Source organism: Arachis hypogaea, chromosome 12 (genome assembly GCF_003086295.3).
Source record: "Arachis hypogaea cultivar Tifrunner chromosome 12, arahy.Tifrunner.gnm2.J5K5, whole genome shotgun sequence".
NCBI classification, from domain to species: Eukaryota; Viridiplantae; Streptophyta; class Magnoliopsida; order Fabales; family Fabaceae; genus Arachis; species Arachis hypogaea.
The window spans coordinates 45,785,002-45,807,044 of NC_092047.1; the positions used below are offsets into that span (position 1 = coordinate 45,785,002).

General features: G+C 39.7%; 1 non-coding gene across 1 annotated transcript; it reads right to left on the reverse strand.

Moving 5' to 3' along the window:
- Nucleotides 1-247: 247 nt before the first annotated feature.
- On the reverse strand, nucleotides 248-355 carry LOC112732122 (small nucleolar RNA R71). The gene has a single exon (XR_003167859.1). It is a non-coding gene; the product is annotated as a small nucleolar RNA R71 (small nucleolar RNA).
- Between the last annotated feature and the right edge of the window lie 21,688 nt (nucleotides 356-22,043).

Consider the following 22,043-nt stretch of genomic DNA (forward strand, 5'->3'; position numbering starts at 1 on the left):
GAATTGCAAGTTTCATGGACTTCCATTGGAAGATCCTCATTAGTTCTTAGCTGAATTCTTGCAAATGTGTGACACTGTCAAGACCAATGGAGTTGATCCCGAGGTCTACAGGCTTATGCTTTTTCCTTTTGCTGTAAGAGACAGAGCTAGAACATGGCTGGATTCACAACCTAAGGAAAGCCTGAACTCTTGGAAAAAGCTGGTCAGTGCTTTCCTGGCCAAATTCTTTCCACCTCAAAAGATGAACAAGCTTAGAGTGGAAATCCAAACCTTCAGACAGAAGGAAGGTGAGTCCCTCTATGAAGCTTGGGAAAGATATAAGCAATTGATCAAAAGATGTCCTACTGACATGCTTCCAGAATGGAGCATCATATGTATATTCTATGATGGTCTGTCTGAGTTGTCAAAAATGTCATTGGACCATTCTGCAGGAGGATCTCTTCATCTGAAAACCCCTGCAGAAGCTCAGGAACTCATTGAAATGGTTGCAAATAACCAGTTCATGTACACCTCTGAGAGGAATCCTGTGAATAATGGGACGCCTCAGAAGAAGGGAGTTCTTGAAATTGATACTCTGAATGCCATAATGGCTCAGAACAAAATATGAACTAGCAAGTCAATATGATTTCTCAGAGTCTGAATGGATTGCAAGCTGCATCCAACAGTACCAAAGAAGCATCTTCTGAAGAAGAAGCTTATGATCCTGAGAACCCTGCAATGGCAGAGGTGAATTACATGGGAGAACCATATGAAAACACCTATAATCCTTCATGGAGAAATCATCCAAATTTCTCATGGAAGGACCAACAGAAGCCTCAACAAGGCTTCAATAATAATGGTGGAAGAAATAGGTTTAACAATAGCAAGCCTTTTCCATCATCTTCTCAACAACAGACAAAGAATACTGAACAGAGCCATTCTGGCCTGGCAACCATAGTCTCTGATCTATCCAAGACCACACTAAGTTTCATGAATGAAACAAAGTCCTCCATTAGAAATTTGGAGGCACAGGTTGGTCAGCTGAGTAAGAAGATTACTGAAACTCCTCCCAGTACTCTCCCAAGCAATACAGAAGAAAATCCCAAGAGAGAGTGCAAGGCCATAACCATGACCAACATGGCCGAACCTGGAGAGAGTGAGGAGGACGTGAGTCCCAATGAGAAAAGCCTCATGGGACGTCCTCTGGACAGAAAAGAGTTTCCTTTTAAGGAACCAAAGGAATCTGAGGCTCATACAGAGACCATAGAGATTTCATTGAACCTCCTTCTGCCATTCATGAGCTCTGATGAGTATTCTTCCTCTGAAGAGGATGAAGATATTATTGAAGAGCAAGTTGCTCAATATCTAGGAGCAATTATGAAGCTGAATACCAAGTTATTTGGTAATGAGACTTGGGAGGATGAACCCCCCTTGTTCACCAATGAACTGAGTGCATTAATGGGGCAGACATTACCTCAGAAGAAACCGGATCCCGGAAAATTCTTCATACCTTGTACCATAGGCACCATGACCTTTGAAAAGGCTCTGTGTGACCTGGGGTCAGGGATAAACCTCATGCCGCTCTCTGTAATGGAGAAACTGGGAATCTTTGAGGTACAAGCTGCAAGAATCTCACTAGAGATGGCAGATAAATTAATGAAACAGGCTTATGGACTAGTAGAGGACGTGCTAGTAAAGGTTGAAGGCCTTCACATTCCTGCTGATTTCATAATCCTAGACACTGGGAAGGATGAGGATGAATCCATCATCCTTGGCAGACCCTTCCTGGCCACAGCAAAAGCTGTGATTGATGTTGACAGAGGAGAGTTGGTCCTTCAGTTGAATGAGAACTACCTTGTATTCAAGACTCAAGGTTCTCCTTCTGTAACCATGGAGAGGAAGCAAGAAAAGCTTCTCTCAATACAAAGTCAAACAAAGCCCCCACATTCAAACTCTAAGTTTGGTGTTGGGAGGCCATAACCAAACTCTAAGTTTGGTGTTGAGAGGCCCCAACCTTGCTCTGATTATCCATGAAGCTCCATGAGAGCTCACTGTCTAGCTATTGACATTAAAGAAACGCTTATTGGGAGGCAACCCAATGTTATTTAATTATATCTATTTATTTTCCATTGTTATTTTATGTTTTCTGTAGGTTGATGATCATGTGAAGTCACAAAAACAACTGAAAAATCAAAAATAGAATGAAAAATAGCATTAAAAACAGCTCACCCTGGAGGAAGAGCTTACTGGCGTTTAAACGCCAGTAAGAAGCATCAAACTGGCGTTTAACGCCAGAAAGAAGCATCAAGCTGGCGTTTAACGCCAGAAACAGGCTACAGTCTGGCGTTTAACGTAAGAAACAGGCTACAGCTTGGCGTTTAACGCCAGAAACCACGCCTAAATGGAGCAAGGATGATAAGTCCTTGACCCCTCAGAATTTGTGGACCTCACAGGATCCCCACCAACCTCAACTCACCCTCTCTCTCTTCTTCACACCTTTCCATAACACTCTTCCCCAAATACCCTTCACCTATCAAATCTTACCCTCTTCTCCATAATCTCTTCACCACTCACATCCATCCATCATAAAACCCCACCTACCTTACCATTCAAAATTCAAACCATATCCCTCCCAAACCCACCCCATCATACACACTCCACCCCCCTTGGCCGAAACCACACACCACTCCATCTCCTCCACTTCTTCTTCTTCTCCTCCTTTCTTTCTTCTTTTTCTTGAGGACGAGCAAACATTTTAAGTTTGGTGTGGAAAAAGCACTGCTTTTTTATTTTTCCATTACCATTAATGGCACCTAAGGCCGGAGAAACCTCTAGAAAGAGGAAAGGAAAGGCAATTGCTTCCGCCTCTGAGTCATGGGAGATGGAGAAATTCATCTCACAAGCCCATCACTAAAGAGAGGATGGAGCAAACAAGAGAGCCCACTCATGGACCTCAACAAGAGCATGAGGAAATTCCTCATCATGAAATCCCTGAGATGCCTCAAGGGATGTACTTTCCTCCACAAAACTATTGGGAGAAAATTAACACCTCCCTAGGAGAATTAAGTTCCAACATGGGACAACTAAGGATGGAGCACCAAGAGCATTCTATCCTCCTCCATGAAATTAGAGAAGACCAAAAAGCTATGAGGGAGGAGCAACAAAGGCAAGGAAGAGACATTGAGGAGCTAAAGCACTCCATAAGATCTTCAAGAGAAAGAACTAGCCGCCATCACTAAGGTGGACCCGTTCTTTAATTTCCTTGTTCTTTATTTTTCTGTTTGTCGAAAACTATGCTTTATGTCTTATTTATGTTTGTGTCATTACTACATGATCACTAGTGTCTAAGTGTCTATGTCTTAAAGCTATGAATATCCTATGAATCCATCACCTTTCTTAAATGAAAAATATTTTTAATCACAAAAGCACAAGAAGTACATGATTTCGAATTCATCCTTAAAATTAGTTTAATTATTTTGATGTGGTGACAATACTTTTTGTTTTCTGAATGAATGCTTGAATAGTGCATATGTCTTTTGAATTTGTTATTTATGAATGTTAAAATTGTTGGCTCTTAAAAGAATAAAGAAAAAGGATAAATGTTATTTGATAATCTAAAAAATCATAAAATTGATTTTTGAAGCAAGAAAAAGCAGTAAAAAACAAGGCTTGCGAAAAAAATGGCAAAAATAAAAGAAAAAAAGGAAAAAAAAAGCAAGCAGAAAAAGCCAAGAGCTCTTTAAACCAAAAGGCAAGAGCAAAAAGCCAGTAACCCTTTAAACTAAAAGGCAAGGGTAACAAGGATCCAAGGCTTTGAGCATTAATGGATAGGAGGGCCCAAAGGAATAAAATCCTGGCCTAAGCGGCTAAACCAAGCTGTCCCTAACCATGTGCTTGTGGCGTGAAGGTGTCAAGTGAAAAGCTTGAAACTGAGTGGTTAAAGTCGTGATCGAAAGCAAAAAGAGTGTGCTTAAGAACCCTGGACACCTCTAACTGGGGACTCTAGCAAAGCTGAGTCACAATCTAAAAAGGTTCACCCAGTTATGTGTCTGTGGCATTTATGTATCCGGTGGTAATACTGGAAAACAAAGTGCTTAGGGCCACGGCCAAGACTCATAAAGTAGTTGTGTTCAAGAATCAACATACTGACCTAGGAGAATCAATAACACTATCTAAATTCTGAGTTCCTATAGATGCCAATCATTCTGAACTTCAAGGATAAAGTGAGATGCCAAAACTGTTCAGAGGCAAAAAGCTACTAGTCCCGCTCATCTAATTGGAGCTAAGTTTCATTGATATTTTGGAATTTATAGTATATTCTCTTCTTTTATCCTATTTGATTTTTAGTTGCTTGGGGACAAGCAACAATTTAAGTTTGGTGTTATGATGAGCGGATAATTTATACGCTTTTTGGCATTATTTTTAGGTAGTTTTCAGTATGTTTTAATTATTTTTTAGTATATTTTTATTAGTTTTTATTCAAAATTCATATTTCTAGACTTTACTATGAGTTTGTGTGTTTTTCTATGATTTCAGGTATTTTCTGGCTACAATTGAGGGACCTGAGCAAAAATTTGATTCAGAGGCTAAAAAAGGACTGCAGATGCTGTTGGATTCTGACCTCTCTACACTCGAAATGGATTTTCTGGAGCTACAAAAACCCAATTGGCACACTCTCAATTGCGTTAGAAAGTAGACATCCAGGGCTTTCCAGCAATATATAATAGTTCATACTTTGCCTGAGATTTGACAATGCAAACTGGCGTCCAAACGCCAACTTCCTGCCCTATTCTGAAGTTAAACGCCAGAAACAGGTTAAAAACCAGAGTTAAACGCCACAAACAGGCAACAACATGGCGTTTAAACTCCAAATGAAGTCTCTACACGTGTAAAGCTCAATGCTCAGCCCAAACACACACCAAGTGGGCCCAGAAGTGGATTTCTGCATCATTTACCTATTTTCTGTAACCCTAGTTACCAGTTTAGTATAAAAACTACTTTTAGTGATTTATTTCACATCTTTTGATCATTTTTGAGACTATCTTTGTATCACTTTTGATCTCTTGATCACATTTAGGGGGCTGGCCATTCAGCCATGCCTGGACCTTGTTCTTATGTATTTTCAACGGTGGAGTTTCTACACCCCATAGATTAAGGTGTGGAGCTCTGCTGTTCCTCATGAATTAATGCGAAGTACTATTGTTTTTCTATTCAATTCAAGCTTATTCTTATTCCAAGATATTCACTTGCACTTCAACCTGATGAATGTGATGATCCGTGACACTCATCATCATTCTCACCTATGAACACGTGCCTGACAACCACTTCCGTTCTATCTGCAATAGCTTGAGCGTGTATTTCTTAGCCTCCATTCCAAAAGATCGGAGTCTTCATGGTATAAGCTAGAATCAATTGGCGGCCATTCTTGAGATCCAGAAAGTCTAAACCTTGTTTGTGGTATTTCGAGTAGGATCTGGGATGGGATGACTGTGACGAGCTTCAAACTCGCGAGTGTTGGGCGTAGTGACAGACGCAAAAGGATCAATGGATCTTATTCCAACATGATCGAGAACCAACAGATGATTAGCCGTGCGATGACAGCGCATTTGGACCATTTTCACTGAGAGGACGGACGGTAGCCATTGACAACGGTGATCCCCCAACATACAGCTTGCCATGGAAAGGAGTATGAATGATTGAATGAAGACAGTAGGAAAGCAAAGATTCACAAGGAGCAAAACATCTCCATACGCTTATCTGAAATTCTCACCAGTGAATTACATAAGTATTTCTATCTTATTTTATATTTTAATTATATTTTAATTATCAAAATCCTATAACCATTTGAATCCGCCTGACTGAGATTTACAAGATGACCATAGCATGCTTCAAGCCAACAATCTCCGTGGGATCGACCTTTACTCACGTAAGGTTTATTACTTGGACGACCCAGTGCACTTGCTGGTTAGTTGTGCGGAGTTGTAAAACAGAATTGAGATTATGAACGTGTGTACCAAGTTTTTGGCGCCATTGTTAGAGATCACAATTTCGTGCACCAACCACCTTTCAACTACAATGCCTTTCCCTCAAATGATGAACCCTCTCTTTCGTCGCCACCTTCATCAGACCAATCTCTCCAACCCCTATGGCAAGAACTACAAGAACTTTTTGCTAAGTGTCTTAAGCAAGAAGAAAAGTTCAAGGAGGTAGAAGCTAAGGTTGCTATCGTGACGGAAGCTGTTAGCAACATGGTCTCATCCCACCTAAGCCTATGCGATCAAGGCACTCCCATTGTTAAATGTGGAGAAGCAATCAAGGAGCTTAGTGAGGGAGTGAATTCGGAGCTTCAATGTGAAGAAGAGGAGTTGAAGCAAGAAGTGCAACAAGAGGAGGAGGTAGAGATAATTGAACCAAAGGAAGTGGTTGAAGATTTAGGAGTTGTTGAATGCAAAGAGGAATCACAAGTTGAAGAGGTTGATCAGGAGATGGATTCAATCATTGAGAATTTCTTATCTACAATCGAATCCTCTCCAATTGGGCTTGACATTGAGATCAAAGAAGAAGATGCACAACCTCTCAAGCCCTTGGTAAGTAATGAAGATGAGATGGAATTGGAAGAAAGCTACAAAGAAGAAGGTTTGGAAGAAGTTGGGCAATCAATAAGTCCTCCTATATATGATGATTCTGCATCAACATATGATCCTTTTGATCTTGATGAATCCTCCCCCACTATGCTTGGAATTGATTATGAGGTAGATTTTACTAAACTGCCTATCTATGATGAGAGTGATGGGGAAGAGCTTGAAGAAATTGGTAAAGAAGAGCTTGCACTTGAGGAAGCTTGGCAAGAGGTAGAGTTTGAAGAACCTTGCCAATTGGTGGAAGCCTCTAGAAGAGGATGGACGGGAGTGGAATGTGCCTTATCAAGACCGTTGGGAACTCCTCTGCCTAGGTTGCCGTCTAATCCTTCATTTGAGTGGGTAAAACTTCTAACTCTTATCTTTCTTATCCCACTTGAGTATGGTATTATTGAGACAGATGGCCAACTTAGGGTACTTTGTGGAATTAAGAGAAAGAGGAGGATGTTTAGTGGCTGGCGGTGTAAGTCTAGGCTCATTATGGTGGGAAGCTGAAAATTGAGGAGCATGAATTGGTGTAGTGCTCAATTAGATGGGTCTAGGAGGGTAGTTTGGTGCCTTCATGAGAATTCAGTTTTTCTACCACCCAGAGGGAATTACCATGATCAATTTGAACATGGGTGTGAAAACAAAGTGTGGGATCCCGGATTGCTAGAGGAGGATCAATTTTGGGAGCTCATGGTTTGTGGAGAACTCCATCAAAGCTTGGAGATATCAATCTTGAATGATGGAGCTTATTGAAAGTCCAAGCATTGGTGGATATTCAAGGATGGATTCAAGCACAAGCCACCTTGATGAGAGCTTCCCATAAGTCCAACTTAAGGACAATAAACAAAAGTGCTAGCTAGGAGACACCCCACCATGGTAACATATTTCCCTTTTTCCTTTTTGTAAATATTGGTAAGGTAGCTTTAATTTCATGTTTTGTTTGGTTTATTGAGTTTATTTGGGAGTCTAGTATGTTAAAGAAGGTTTTAAGGTATTTTGGTAGCTGTTTGGAGGTTTGGAATGCTTGGTTTGGTGCAAGAACTTGAAAAATTTTGAAAAACAGAGCACCATGCCACGCGTACGCGTCACCCACGCGTACGCGTGACCTCAAGTTTTTCCACCATCCACGCGCACGCGTCATCCACGCGTATGCGTGGATTCAAAATTCTCACCTCCATACAAAATCCAGAGAGTTGTGCATACTTCATGCCAACTTTGTGCGCGAGGCACAAACCAACCCACGCATACGCGTGAGGTGACGCGTACGCGTGGGATGCCCTGCATCACCGATGTTCTTTTCTTCTCTTCTTCCCATTTCTTTCCTTTTTCTCACTTCTCTTCTCTTTTTTCTACCCTTCAATCATCATCAAACACTACCAATCACCATCTATTACAATTTATTTTAGTTAGTTTAATTTTTATTTAATTTTTATTTTTTTATAAGTGTTGGATTATTAATATTATTCGCTGTTTACTGCTGCTGATTACTAATAGGATGTTATCTTAACATCATTGTTTATACTCATTATTGGATTCTGTGTTGAGGTTGCACTTTGTTACTTGGTTTTAAACTTTTCACACTTAACATTTTGTAATACCAAGTACATGTGACATTGCCTTCGAGCATCTTAACTCATTTGAATTGCATGCTTTGGCCACCATGCATTCATCATTCATTGTTAGGCAATTGTACAACATCAATGCATTTTTTTAGGTGATGCTTGTTATGGTTGATCTTTATTTCCATCACCATTTCATGCATTGAGATTTTGGAATTGTGAAATTGGATCGAAAGCTTACCAGTGACATATTTTTGAGCTTTCTAAGCTTTGTGAACCATGCTTGCTATGTGATTGATTTTCACTTCTATCTTCTTTTTCCTAAGTTCCATAGCACTCATGTGTTCCACCTCTATGTCACTTAGGAGTTGGAAATAAACTTCAATATTTGTCATTGTTTGATGTGCAAGTTTCACATTCCATCTTGTTCATTAAAGTTACCTTGCATATCAACCAATGTCCATCCATCATCCAATTTCACAATTGCTTGATTGTTGCTTAAATGCTCGTATGCTTCTTCACTACTTGTTTGTATCTTAACCTAAAAGTCTTTTAAAGTATTTCAAGCATACTAGAATGAGTGAAGTGTATGCTTTCTTTTGTGTAATTGTGACATAACTTTCTATGCTAGTGTGTGTGTTCTAAACCGCATGCAACTTAGAACTCACACACCGATTTTTCATCAATGTCACACTAATTCACTCACTCCATTCTAGTGATTCACCTTATTCCAACAATTTATGCTTTCTTACTTTTGTATTTTCTCATCTCACGGTGTTATTCTTTATTTTTCATGACTAATGCACCATAAGCAAAAACGGAAGCGGGAGAAACAATCGGTTGATCCACCAGCTGAAAGTGGCATTCTGAAAAGTCGCCGTACCCCTTTGCTCATCTTTGAATGCACCGAGGACGGTGCAAATTTTTAAGTGTGGGGAGGTCGTCCAACCAGTCGGCATTTTTGGGTGACAAATTTCTAATCCCAACACTTTTGCATTTCATTTTTTTAAGTCTTTTAGGATTTTTAGTTACATTTTCTTGTTTTGCATCTATATATAATAAGCTTAGTCAAAATAATAAAATTTTTCAAGAAATTTATCTATAGGGCACCCCAATTGATTGAAAAAAATAAAATAATTTTTTTAGAACTTGCTTGAATTACATATATTGTGGAACATGATTTTTGAGCTAAGAACACAAGCATGTGAGTTTTGAGCCTAATTGTGTGGTTACATCATATAACCACTTATTTTCATTCTTGTGTGCATTAATCTCTTTCTATGATTGTAATCTTTGATGTGTTTGATTCTTTATGTCTATTATTTTGTGTATGAATGCACTTATATGATTGAGGCCATTGTTTCAAATAGCTCACTTACCCAAATAGCCTACCTTTTATCTTCCATTGTTAGCCAATTTTGAGCCTATGCTAAACCCATTTGTTCTTAATTTTAGCAGATTACAAGCCCTAAGTGAAAAACAATAATGTCCCTGGTTTGGATCTTTGATTAGCTTAGGCTAGTGAGAGTATTTATCATTTGATTTTGGGAGAGTTGGAAACATTGGGTAGGGATAAAAGGGTATTTTTGTATTTTTATTGAAAATATTGGGAATTGGGTACATACTCATGTATCAATTACGTTTAAACCATATACATTCAAGCTTTTGTATATATTTTAGTTTGAAAAGAAAAAAAATGATGAAAAAAACAAAATGAATATATATATAAAGAAAAAAAAGTAATAGAAAAGGAAAAAAAAGGCAATAAAAAGGGGGGCAAAATGCCCCAAAGTGAAGTTCAACAAAAAAATTAATGCATATGGAATCTGATTAAAAGAGAATGCATGAGTATGTGAAAAAGTGAAGAATGGGTAGTTAGGTTAGCTTTGAAATTGTATAGGTTGCTATATAGGTTAGGTAGGAAGTTTAAGTTAATCAAATATTCAAATTCTAGTCCACTTAGTCATATGCATCCTACCTTGACCCTAGCCCCATTACAACCTATGGGAAAGTCCTCATGATATTTGTATGCATGCATGAAATAATTGTTGATTGTTAGATGGTGCATGAAATTGTAATCACACTTTTGCAATTCCGCACAACTAACCAGCAAGTTCACTGGGTCGTCCAAGTAATACCTTACGTGAGTAAGGGTCGATCCCACGGAGATTGTCGGCTTGAAGCAAGCTATGATCATCCTTGTAAATCTCAGTAAGGTGAATTCAAATGGTTTTGAGGTTTTGATAATTAAAATCTAATTAAAACAGAAAATAAGATAGAAATACTTATGTAATTCATTGGTGGAATTTCAGATAAGCGTGTGGAGATGCTTTGTTGCTTCTGAACCTCTGCTTTCCTACTGCCTTCTTCCAACCATGCGTTACCTCCTTCCATGGCAAGCTGTATGATCCTCTCAGATGAAAACAAATCTATCTGCACTATCACCGCAGGGCTAATCATCTGTTGGTTCCCGCTAGCATCAGAATAGGACCATTATCCTTTTGCGCACTGTCACTTGCGCCCCACATTCGCAGGTTTGAAGCTCGTCACAGTCATCCCTTTCCAGATCCTACTCGGAATACCACAGACAAGGTTTAGACTTTTCGGATCCTAGGAATGGCTGCCAATAATTCTAGCCTATACCACGAAGACTCTGATCTCACAGAATGGAAGGCTCTGTTGTCAGGAGAGGCAACCATACGTCGTGAACCAGGAGGCTAAGAGATATACACTCAAGCTATTGCAGATAGAACGGAAGTGTTTGTCAGGCACGCGTTCATAAGTGAGAATGATGATGAGTGTCACAGATCATCACATTCATCAGGTTGAAGTGCGAGTAAATATCTTAGAATAAGAAGTAAGCATGAATTGAATAGAAGAACAGTAGTAATTGTATTAATTCATGAAGAATAGCAGAGCTCTACACCTTAATCTATGGGGTGTAGAAACTCTACCGTAGAAAATACATAAGTGAAAAAGGTCTAGGCATGGCCGAATGGCCAGCCTCCATGCTAAAGGTTTAAGGACTAAATGTCCAGAGATATAAATACAATAGTAAAAGGTCCTATTTATAATGAACTAGTAGCCTAGGGTTTACAGAAATAAGTAAATGATGCAGAAATCCACTTCCGGGGCCCACTTGGTTTGTGCTTGGGTTGAGCATTGAAGCTTTCACGTGCATAGGCTTTTCTTGGAGTTAAACGCCAGTTCTAGTGCCAGTTTGGGCATTTAACTCCAGCTTTTATGCCAGTTCTGGCGTTTAACGCCAGAAAAGGGTAGAAAGTTGGCGTTTAAACGCCAGTTTGCATTATCAAAACTCTGGCCAAGTATGGACTATTATATATTGCTGGAAAGCCCAAGATGTCTACTTTCCAAAGCAAAATTAGAGCGTGCCAATTGGGCTTCTGTAGCTCCAAAAAATCCATTTTGAGTGCAAGGAGGTCAGAATCCAACAGCATCTGCAGTCCTTTTTCAGCCTCTGAATCAGATTTTTGCTCAGGTCCCTCAATTTCAGCCAGAAAATACCTGAAATCACAGAAAAACACACAAACTCATAGTAAAGTCCAGAAATGTAATTTTTGAATAAAAATTAATAAAAATATAATAAAAAGTAATTAAAACATACTAAAAACTATGTAAAAACAATGCTAAAAAGGGTATAAATTATCTGCTCATCACAACACCAAACTTAAATTGTTGCTTGTCCCCAAGCAACTGAAAAAAAAATAGGATAAAAAGAAGAGAATATACAATGAATTCCAAATTTATCAATGAAAATTAGCTTCAATTAGATGAGCGAGACTTGTAGCCTTTTTCCTTCTAAACAGTTTTGGCATCTCACTTTATCCTTTGAAGTTCAAAATGATTGGCTTCTATAGGAACTTAGAATTTAGATAGTGTTATTGATTCTCCTATTTCAGTATGTTGATTCTTGAACACAGCTACTTTATGAGTCTTGGCCGTGACCCTAAGTATTTTGTTTTCTAGTATTACCACCGGATACATAAATGCCACAGACACAAAACTGGATGAACCTTTTCAGATTGTGACTCAGCTTTGCTAAAGTCCCCAATTAGAGGTGTCCAGAGCTCTTAAGCACACTCTTTTTGCTTTGGACCACGACTTTAACCACTCAGTCTCAAGCTTTTCACTTGACACCTTCACGCCACAAGCACATGGTTAGGGACAGCTTGGTTTAGCCGCTTAGGCAAGGGTTTTATTCCTTTGGGCCCTCCTATCCATTAATGCTCAAAGCTTTGGATCCTTTTTACCCTTGCCTTTTGGTTTAAAGGGCTATTGGCTTTTTCTGCTTGCTTTTTCTTTTTTTCTTTCTCTCTTTTTTTTCTTATTTTTTTCGCCATTTTTCTTCTACAAGCTTTTCACTGCTTTTTCTTGCTTCAAGAATCAATTTTATGATTTTTCAGATTATCAAATAACATTTCTTCTTTTTTTTATTCTTTTGAGAGCCAACAATTTTAACATTCATAAACAACAAATTCAAAAATATGCACTGTTCAAGCATTCATTCAGAAAACAAATGGTATTGTCACCACATCAAAATAATTAAACTAATTTCAAGATAGAATTCGAAATCATGTACTTCTTGTTCTTTTGCAAATAAAAACATTTTTCATTTAAGAAAGGTGAAGGATTAATAGGACATTCATAGCTTTAAGACATAGACACTAGACACTAATGATCATGTAATAAAGACACAAACATAAATAAAACATAAAGCATAGTAAACGAAAAATGGAAAATAAAGAGCAAGAAAATTAAAGAACGGGTCCACCTTAGTGATGGCGGCTAGTTCTTCCTCTTGAAGATCTTATGGAGTGCTTGAACTCCTCAATGTCTCTTCCTTGCCTTTGTTGCTCTTCCCTTATGGCTATTTGATCCTCTCTAATTTCATGGAGAATAATGGAGTGCTCTTGGTGCTCCATTTTTAGTTGCTCCATATTGGAACTCAAATCTCCTAAGGAGGTGTTGATTTGCTCCCAATAGTTGTGTGGAGGAAAATGCATCCCTTAAGGCAACTTAGGGATTTCTTGATGAGGGACTTCCTCATGCTCTTGTTGAGGTCCATAAGTGGGATCTCTTATTTGCTCCATCCTTTTTTTTAGTGATGGGCTTGTCCTCTTCAATGAGGATGTCTTCTCCTATGACAACTCCAGCTAAATTGCATAGGTGACAGATGAGATGAGGGAAGGCTAACATTGCCAAAGTGGAGGTTTTGTCAGCCACTTTGTAGAGTTCTAGAGATATGACCTCATGAACTTCTACTTCCTCTTTCAATTGAACCGGCTTGCCTTTGGAGTCTCTTTTCCACTGAGCTCCTTCCACACATATGTCCATGAGGACTTGGTCCAACCTTTGATCAAAGTTGACCCTTCTAGTGTAGGGGCGTGCATCTCCTTGCATCATTGGCAAGTTGAATGCCAACCTTATATTTTCCGGACTGAAATCTAAGTATTTCCCCTGAACCATTGTAAGCCAATTCTTTGGGTTTGGGTTCACACTTTGGTCATGGTTTTTGGTGACCCATGCATTAGCATAAAACTCTTGAACCATTAAGATTTTGACTTGTTGAATGGGGTTGGTGAGAACTTCCCAACCTCTTTTTCGAATCTCATGTCGGATCTCCAGATACTCATTCCTTTTGAGCATGAAAGGGACCTCAGGGATCACCTTCTTCTTGGCCACAACTTCATAGAAGTGGTCTTGATGGACCTCTGAGATAAATCTCTCCATCTTCCATGACTCAGAGGTGAAAGCTTTTGCCTTCCCTTTCCTCTTTCTAGAGGCTTCTCCGGCTTTAGGTGCCATAAATGGTTATGAAAAGACAAAAAGTAATGCTTTTACCACACCAAACTTAGAAGGTTTGCTCGTCCTTAAGCAAAAGAAGAAAGAAGAGAGTAGAAAAAGAAGAAAATGGAGAAGATGGAGAGGTGTGAGTGGTTCGGCCAAGGGGGGAAATAAGTGTTTATAATGTGTAAAAATGAAGGAGGGATGAGGGGTTTATATAGGAGTGGAGAGATGGATAGGGTTCGTGTATTAGGGTTTGGGTTTGGGAGGGAAAGGATTTGAATTTGAATTATGAGATGGGTGTTATTGGGAAGAGTGGTGGCGGTGATTGGTAAGGGGTATTTGGGGAAGGGTGTTATGGGAAGGTGTGAAGAAGAGAGAGAGAGAGTTAAGGTAGGTGGGGATCCTGTGGGGTCCACAGATCCTAAGATGTCAAGGATTTCTCATTCCTGCACCAATTTGGTGTGTAAACGCCACTTTGAGTGCCAATCCTGGCGTTAAACACCAGGTTGCTACCCATTTCTAGCGTTTAACGCCAGTTTTTCTTCCCTTTCTGGCGTTAAACGCTAGTCTGGTGCCCTTTTCTGGTGTTAAATGCCCAGAATGGTGCCAGACTGGGCGTTTAATGCCCATTCTGCTACCCTTACTGGTGTTTAAATGCCAGTAAGCTCCTCCTCCAGGGTGTGCTATTTTTAATGCTGTTTTTGATTTTGCCTTGATTTTTGCAGTTATTTTTGTGACTTCACATGATCATCAACCTAAGAAAACATAAAAGAACAATGGAAAATAAAATAAATATAATTAATTAACATTGGATTGCCTCCCAACAAGCGCTTCTTTAATGTCAATAGCTTGATAGTGAAGCTCTTAGAGAGCTTCACAGAGACTCGGAGCTTGATGTTGGCCTCCCAACACCAAACTTAGAAGTTGAGTGTGGGGGCTCTGTTTGACTTTGTGTTGAGAGACGCTTTTCATGCTTCCTCTCCATGGTTACAGAGGAAGATCCTTGAGCCTTAAACACAAGGTAGTCCTCATTCAATTGAAGGACCAACTCTCCTCTGTCAACATCAATCACAGGTTTTGCTGTGGCTAGGAAGGGTCTGCCAAGGATGATGGATTCGTCCTTATTCTTTCCAGTGTCTAGGATTATGAAGTCAGCAGGGATGTAAAGGCCTTCAACCTTTACCAAGACATCCTCTACAAGTCCATAAGCCTGTTTCCTTGAATTGTCTGCCATCTCTAGTGAGATTCTTGCAGCTTGCACCTCAAGGATCCCTAGTTTCTCCATTACAGAGAGGGGCATGAGGTTTATACTTGACTCTAGGTCACACAGAGCCTTCTCAAAGGTCATGGTGCCTATGGTACAGGGTATTAAGAATTTTCCAGGATCCGGTTTCTTCTGAGGTAATGTCTGCCTAATCAAGTCATTCAGTTTGTTGGTGAGCAAGGGGGGTTCATCCTCCCAAGTCTCATTACTAAATAACTTGGCATTCAGCTTCATGATTGCTCCAAAGTACTTAGCAACTTGCTCTTTAGTAATATCTTCATCCTCTTCAGAGGAAGAGTACTCATCAGAGCTCATGAATGGTAGAAGGAAGTTCAATGGAATCTCTATGGTCTCTGTATGAGCCTCAAATTCCTTTGGTTCCTCAAAGGGGAACTCCTTTTTGTTCAGAGGACATCCCATGAGGTTTTTCTCACTGGGAATCACGTCCTCCTTACTCTCTCCAGGTTTGGCCATGTTAGTCATGGTTATGGCCTTGCACTCTCTCTTGGGATTTTCTTTTGTATTGCTTGGGAGAGTGCTAGGAGGAGTTTCAGTAATTCTCTTACTCAGCTGACCCACTTGTGCCTCCAAATTTCTAATGGAGGATCTTGTTTCATTCATGAAACTTAGTATGGTCTTAGATAGATCAGAGACTATGGTAGCTAGGCCAGAACGACTTTGCTCAGAGTTCTCTGTTTGATGCTGAAAAGAAGATGGAAAAGGTTTGCTATTGCTAAACCTATTTCTTCCACCATTATTGTTATTGAAGCCTTGTTGAGGTTTCTGTTGGTCCTTCCATGAGAGATTTAGATGATTTCTCCATGAAGGATTATAGGTGTTTCCATAGGGTTCTCCCATGTAATTCACCTCTTCCATTGTAGGGTTCTCAGGATCATAAGCTTCTTCTTTAGAAGATGCTTCTTTATTACTACTGGATGCAGCTTGCATTCCAGTTAGACTATGAGAAATCATATTGACTTGCTGAGTCAATATTTTATTCTGAGCTAATATGGCATTCAGAGTATCAATCTCAATAACTCCTTTCTTCTGAGTTGTCCCATTGTTCACAGGATTCCTTTGAGAAGTGTACATGAACTGGTTATTGGCAACCATTTTAATGAGTTCCTAGGCTTTTTCAGGCGTCTTCTTCAGATGAAGAGATCCACTAGCAGAGTTTTCCAATGACATCTTAGACAGTTCAGACAAACCATCATAGAATATGCATATGATGCTCCATTCTGAAAGCATGCCAGAAGGACACCTTCTGATCAATTGCTTGTATCTTTCCCAAGCTTCATAGAGGGATTCGCCTTCCTTCTATCTGAAGGTCTGGACTTTCACTCTAAGCTTACTCAATTTTTGAGGTGGAAAGAACTTTGCCAAGAAGGCATTGACCAACTTTTCCCAAGAGTTTAGGCTTTCTTTAAGTTGTGAGTCCAACCATGTCCTAGCTTTGTCTTTTACAGCAAAGGGGAAAAGCATAAGTCTGTAGACCTCAGGGTCAACCCCATAGGTCTTCACAGTGTCACAGATTTGCAAGAATTCAGCTAAAAACTGATGAAGATCTTCCAATGGAAGTCCATGATACTTGCAATTCTGCTGTATTAGAGAAACTAATTGAGGCTTTAGCTCAAAGTTATTTGCTGCAATTGAAGGAATTGAGATGCTCCTTCCACAGAAGTCAGAAGAGGGTGCAATAAAGTCACCAAGCATCTTCCTTGCATTGTTGGCATTGTTGTTATTTTTGGCTGCCATGTCTTCTTCTTTTTCAAAAATTTCTGTTAGGTCCTCTTCAGAGAGTTGTGCTTTAGCTTCTCTTAGCTTCCTCTTCAAGGTCCTTTCAGGTTCGGGATCAGCTTCAACAAGAATGCCTTTGTCCTTGTTTCTGCTCATAAGAAAGAGAAGAGAACAAGAAAGTATGGAATCCTCTATGTCACAGTATAGAGATTCCTTGAGGTGTCAGAGGAAAACAGGAATAGAGGGATGAGGTAGGTAGATAAGAATTCGAACATAAGAAGAAGGAGAGAGAGTCCGAATTACTAATTGAGGAGAAGTGTTAGTCCTTAAATAGAAGAAGGTGAGGAGGAGAGAAATTTTCGAAAACAAATTTTTAAATAAAACTAAAATTTTTTAAAATAATTAAAAAGAATTTTGAAAAAGTGGTTGATGGTTTTTCGAAAATTAAAAGTGAGAAAATGGTTAGGTGATTTTGAAGAAGATTTTGAAATCAGTAATCAAAAAGATATGATTGAAAATTATTTTGAAAAAGATGTGGTTGAGAGAATATGATTGAGAAGATATGATTGAAAAATAACTTTTAAAAAAAATTTAAATTAATGATATGATTGAGAAGATATGATTGGAAATTAATAACTTGGCTAACAAGAAATTTAAAAGATATGATTCTAAAATTCAAATATTGAACCTTTCTTAACAAGGAAGTAACAAACTTGAAATTTTTGAATCAAATCATTAATTGGTAGTCAGGATTTTTGAAAATAGTAAGAGAAAAATGGAAAAAGATTTGATTTTGAAAAAGATATGATTTGAAAAGGGTTTGATTTTGAAAAATTATGAAGATTTAAAAAAAATTGAATTAAAAACTAACTTACCTCCCTTGTGTTGTCCTGGCGTTAAACGCCCAGAATGGTATCCATTCTGGCGTTTAACGCCCATTTGGCTACCTCCATAGGCATTAAACACCCAGCCAGTTACCCTGGCTAGCATTTAAACGCCAGTATTCCTTCTTCACTGGGCGTTTTGAACGCCCAGCTTTTTCTCTGTGATTCCTCTGCTTTATGTTTTGAATATTCAATTCTCTGTATTATTGACTTGAAAAGACATAATTTTGAAATTTTTTTTTAGAAAAGAAAGACATGCAAAACACCAAATTTAGAAATTTTCATATTAGAGACACTAACAAATTGAGAATGCACATGAGAAACAACAAAAGACACAAAATAAGAGAATTTAAAGATCAGACCCAAGAAAATCATCAAGAACAACTTGAAGATCAATGAAGAACTCAATGCATGTAATTTTCGAAAATTAGGCAAATGCAATTGACACCAAACTTAAAAATTGACACTAGATTGAAACAAGAAACAAAAATTTTTGGTTTTTATGATTTTATAAATTTTTTTTTGTATTTTTCGAAAATTATTTTGAAAAAGAGAAAATAATTAAATTCAAAATTTTTAATCGGAATTCCAGGAATTATGCAATGTTAGTCTAAAGCTTAAGTCTAAAAAGATTAGACATGGCTAGCCAAGCTTTAGCAGGACATTACATACAACAGCCAAATTGATGGGAATCAATTAGCTCCTGTGATGATAAAAGCATCATCTGAAACTCTAGAATTCATTCTTAAAAATTCTAAAGACATAGAATTATTTTTTTTTTTTGAAAAATTTTTTTCAAAAATAAAAGAATAAAAACAAAAAGCTTAAAATTAAAATAAAATTACCTAATCTGAGCAACAAGATGAACCGTCAGTTGTCCAAACTCGAACAATCCCGGGCAACGGCGCCAAAAACATGGTGCACAAAATTGTAATCACACTTTTGCAATTCCACACAACTAACCAGCAAGTGCACTGAGTTGTCCAATTAATACCTTACGTGAGTAAGGGTCGATCCCACGGAGATTGTCGGCTTGAAGCAAGCTATGGTCATCCTTGTAAATCTCAGTCAGGCGAATTCAAATGGTTTTGAGGTTTTGATAATTAAAATCTAATTAAAACAGAAAATAAGATAGAAATACTTATGTAATTCATTGGTGGAATTTCAGATAAGCGTGTGGAGATGCTTTGTTGCGTCTAAACCTCTGCTTTCCTACTGCCTTCTTCCAACCATGCGTTACCTCCTTCCATGGCAAGCTGTATGATCCTCTCGGATGAAAACAAATCCATTTGCGCTGTCACCGCAGGGCTAATCATCTGTCGGTTCCCGCTAGCGTCGGAATAGGACCATTGTGCTTTTGCGCACTGTCACTTGCACCCCCACGTTCACAGGTTTGAAGCTCGTCACAGTTATCCCTTTCCAGATCCTACTCGAAATACCACAGACAAGGTTTAGACTTTCCGGATCCCAGGAATGGCTGCCAATAATTCTAGCCTATACCACGAAGACTCTGATCTCACAGAATGGAAGGCTCTGTTGTCAGGAGAGGCAACCATGCATCGTGAACCAGGAGGCTAAGAGATACACACTCAAGCTATTGCAGATAGAATGGAAGTGTTTGTCAGGCACGCGTTCATAAGTGAGAATGATGATGAGTGTCACGGATCATCACATTCATCAGGTTGAAGTGCGAGTGAATATCTTAGAATAAGAAGTAGGCGTGAATTGAATAGAAGAACAGTAGTAATTGTATTAATTCATGAAGAACAGCAGTGCTAGGTGGGAGACACCGCACCATGGTAAACTCTTTCCATTTTCTTGTATGTATACTTAATAAATGATTTGAGTTGCCATCATAAGTAGTTTTCTTCTTTAATATACTCTTATACATTTTGTTTTGATTGATAGGTTGTTATAGTGTGTTTTGATTAGTTTAGATTGTTGTTAAAGTAGGTTACTTGAAGTGCAAGTTGTGTTTGTTCTGACTTTGAAAATTTTTTCAAAAACTTAAAATATTTTTGTTAAATTTAAATTTTGGTTGCTTTAGAGTGTTTATAGGTTAGGAGAGTGTCAAATACTATTTCTATGCTTTCTGTAAAAAAAAAAAAAGAAAGAAAGAAAAGGAGGGGGGAGGACGCGAACGCATGCTGTACGCGCACGCATCCATAAGCGAATGCAACCCCATATATTTTCCAGAGAGTTGGGCCTCACTTGTGCGAACGTTAGGCTTTTAGCCCAACTCGTCTCACGTGGACGCGCACGGTACGCGTGCGCGTCCATGCAGTGTTGAGGGGAGACACACGAGCGCGCACATCGCGCTTGTGCGCCACTAGACTAGATGGCCATGCACGCGGACGCACGCATTACGCGTACGCATCCCTAAGCGGCTGGCACCAGCCCATACAACTTCCAGAGTGTTATGCTGGCGCTAGGCCTGCACTAAGCCTTCAGCCCAACTCGTAGCACACGGACGCGTACAGTACGCGTGCGCGTCCTTACTAATTCTCCCAGTCACCCATGAACACACTTTACGCTCCCGCGTCCATCCCTAAAAATTTTAATGCACGTGGACGTGCACTGTGCACGCCCGCGTCGGTTTTAAAATTGGGATAACCCTAGGACGCGACAAGCACTCGCGCAAACGCACCCACTCAACCCCTCTTCTTCTCCAACGCCTCTCCTATCCCTTCTTCTCCCCAGTCGCAACCTCCGACCACCGCGCCGGCGTCCCTCCACCGCCGTCACCGCTCTCTTCTCTCACCCTCACCCCCGTTCCCTATCTCTCTTTCTCACTCATCCCTCTTATCTCACTTGCCCCTCTCACCACCGCAACCCTGACCGAGTGCCGCTGTGGGGTCACCGCCACCACCATCTGAGGCGGCTACTCCATTTCTGACCTACCTCATCCCTACTGCCTACCCAGTTGGTGCACGAATTGTGAATCACACTTTTCACAACGCGTACCACTAACCAGCAAGTGCACTGGGTCGTCCAAGTAATACCTTACGTGAGTAAGGGTCGAATCCCACGGAGATTGTTGGTTTGAAGCAATCTATGGTTATCTTGTAAATCTTAGTCAGGAAGTCAATTATGTTTATCAGTTGAATTGTGAATAACCAAGAGAGCATAAATTAAAGGTTACTTGTTGTGCAGTAATGGAGAATATGTTGGAGTTTTGGAGATGCTTTGTCTTCTGAATCTCTGCTTTCCTCTGTCTTCTGATTCACGCACGCATGTCCTCCTATGGCAAGCTGTGTGTTGGTGGATCACCGTTGTCAATGGCTATCTTCCATCCTTCCAGTGAAAACTACGCTCACGCGCTCTGTCACAGCACGGCTAATCACCGGTTGGTTCTCGATCCGGTTGGAATAGGATTTACTATCCTTTTGCATCTGTCACTAACGCCCAGCCTTCAGGAGTTTGAAGCTCATCACAGTCATTCAATCCTTGAATCCTACTCGGAATACCACAGACAAGGTTTAGACTTTCCGGATTCTCACGAATGCCGCCATCGGTTCTAGCTTATACCACGGAGATTCTGATTAAGGAATCTAAGAGACACTCATTCAATTGGATATAGAACGAAGGTGGTTGTCAGGCACACGTTCGTGGTTTGAGGAAGGTGATGACTGTCACAGATCATCACCTCCATCACAGTTAAGCGCGAATGAACATCTTAGATAGGAACAAGCATGTTTGAATGGAAAACAGAAATACTTGCAGTAATTCATCGAGACACAGCAGAGCTCCTCACCCCCAACAATGGGGTTTAGAGACTCATGCCGTCAGAGAATACAAAGTTTAGATCTGAAAATGTCATGAGATACAAAATGAGTCTCTAAAAGTTGTTTAAATACTAAACTAGTAGCCTAGGGTTACAAAATATGAGTGGACTATGATGGATGATGCAGAGATCCACTTCTGGGGCCCACTTGGTGTGTGCTGGGGCTGAGATTTAAGTGAGTCACGTGCAGAGGCCATTTGTGGAGTTGAACGCCAGTTTTTATGCCAGTTTGGGCGTTCAACTCCAGTTTGTGATCCTTTTCTGGCGCTGGACGCCAGAATTGGGCAGAGAACTGGCGTTGAACGCCAGTTTACGTCGTCTATTCTTGTGCAAAGTATGGACTATTATATATTGCTGGAAAGCCCTGGATGTCTACTTTCCAACGCAATTGGAAGCATGCCA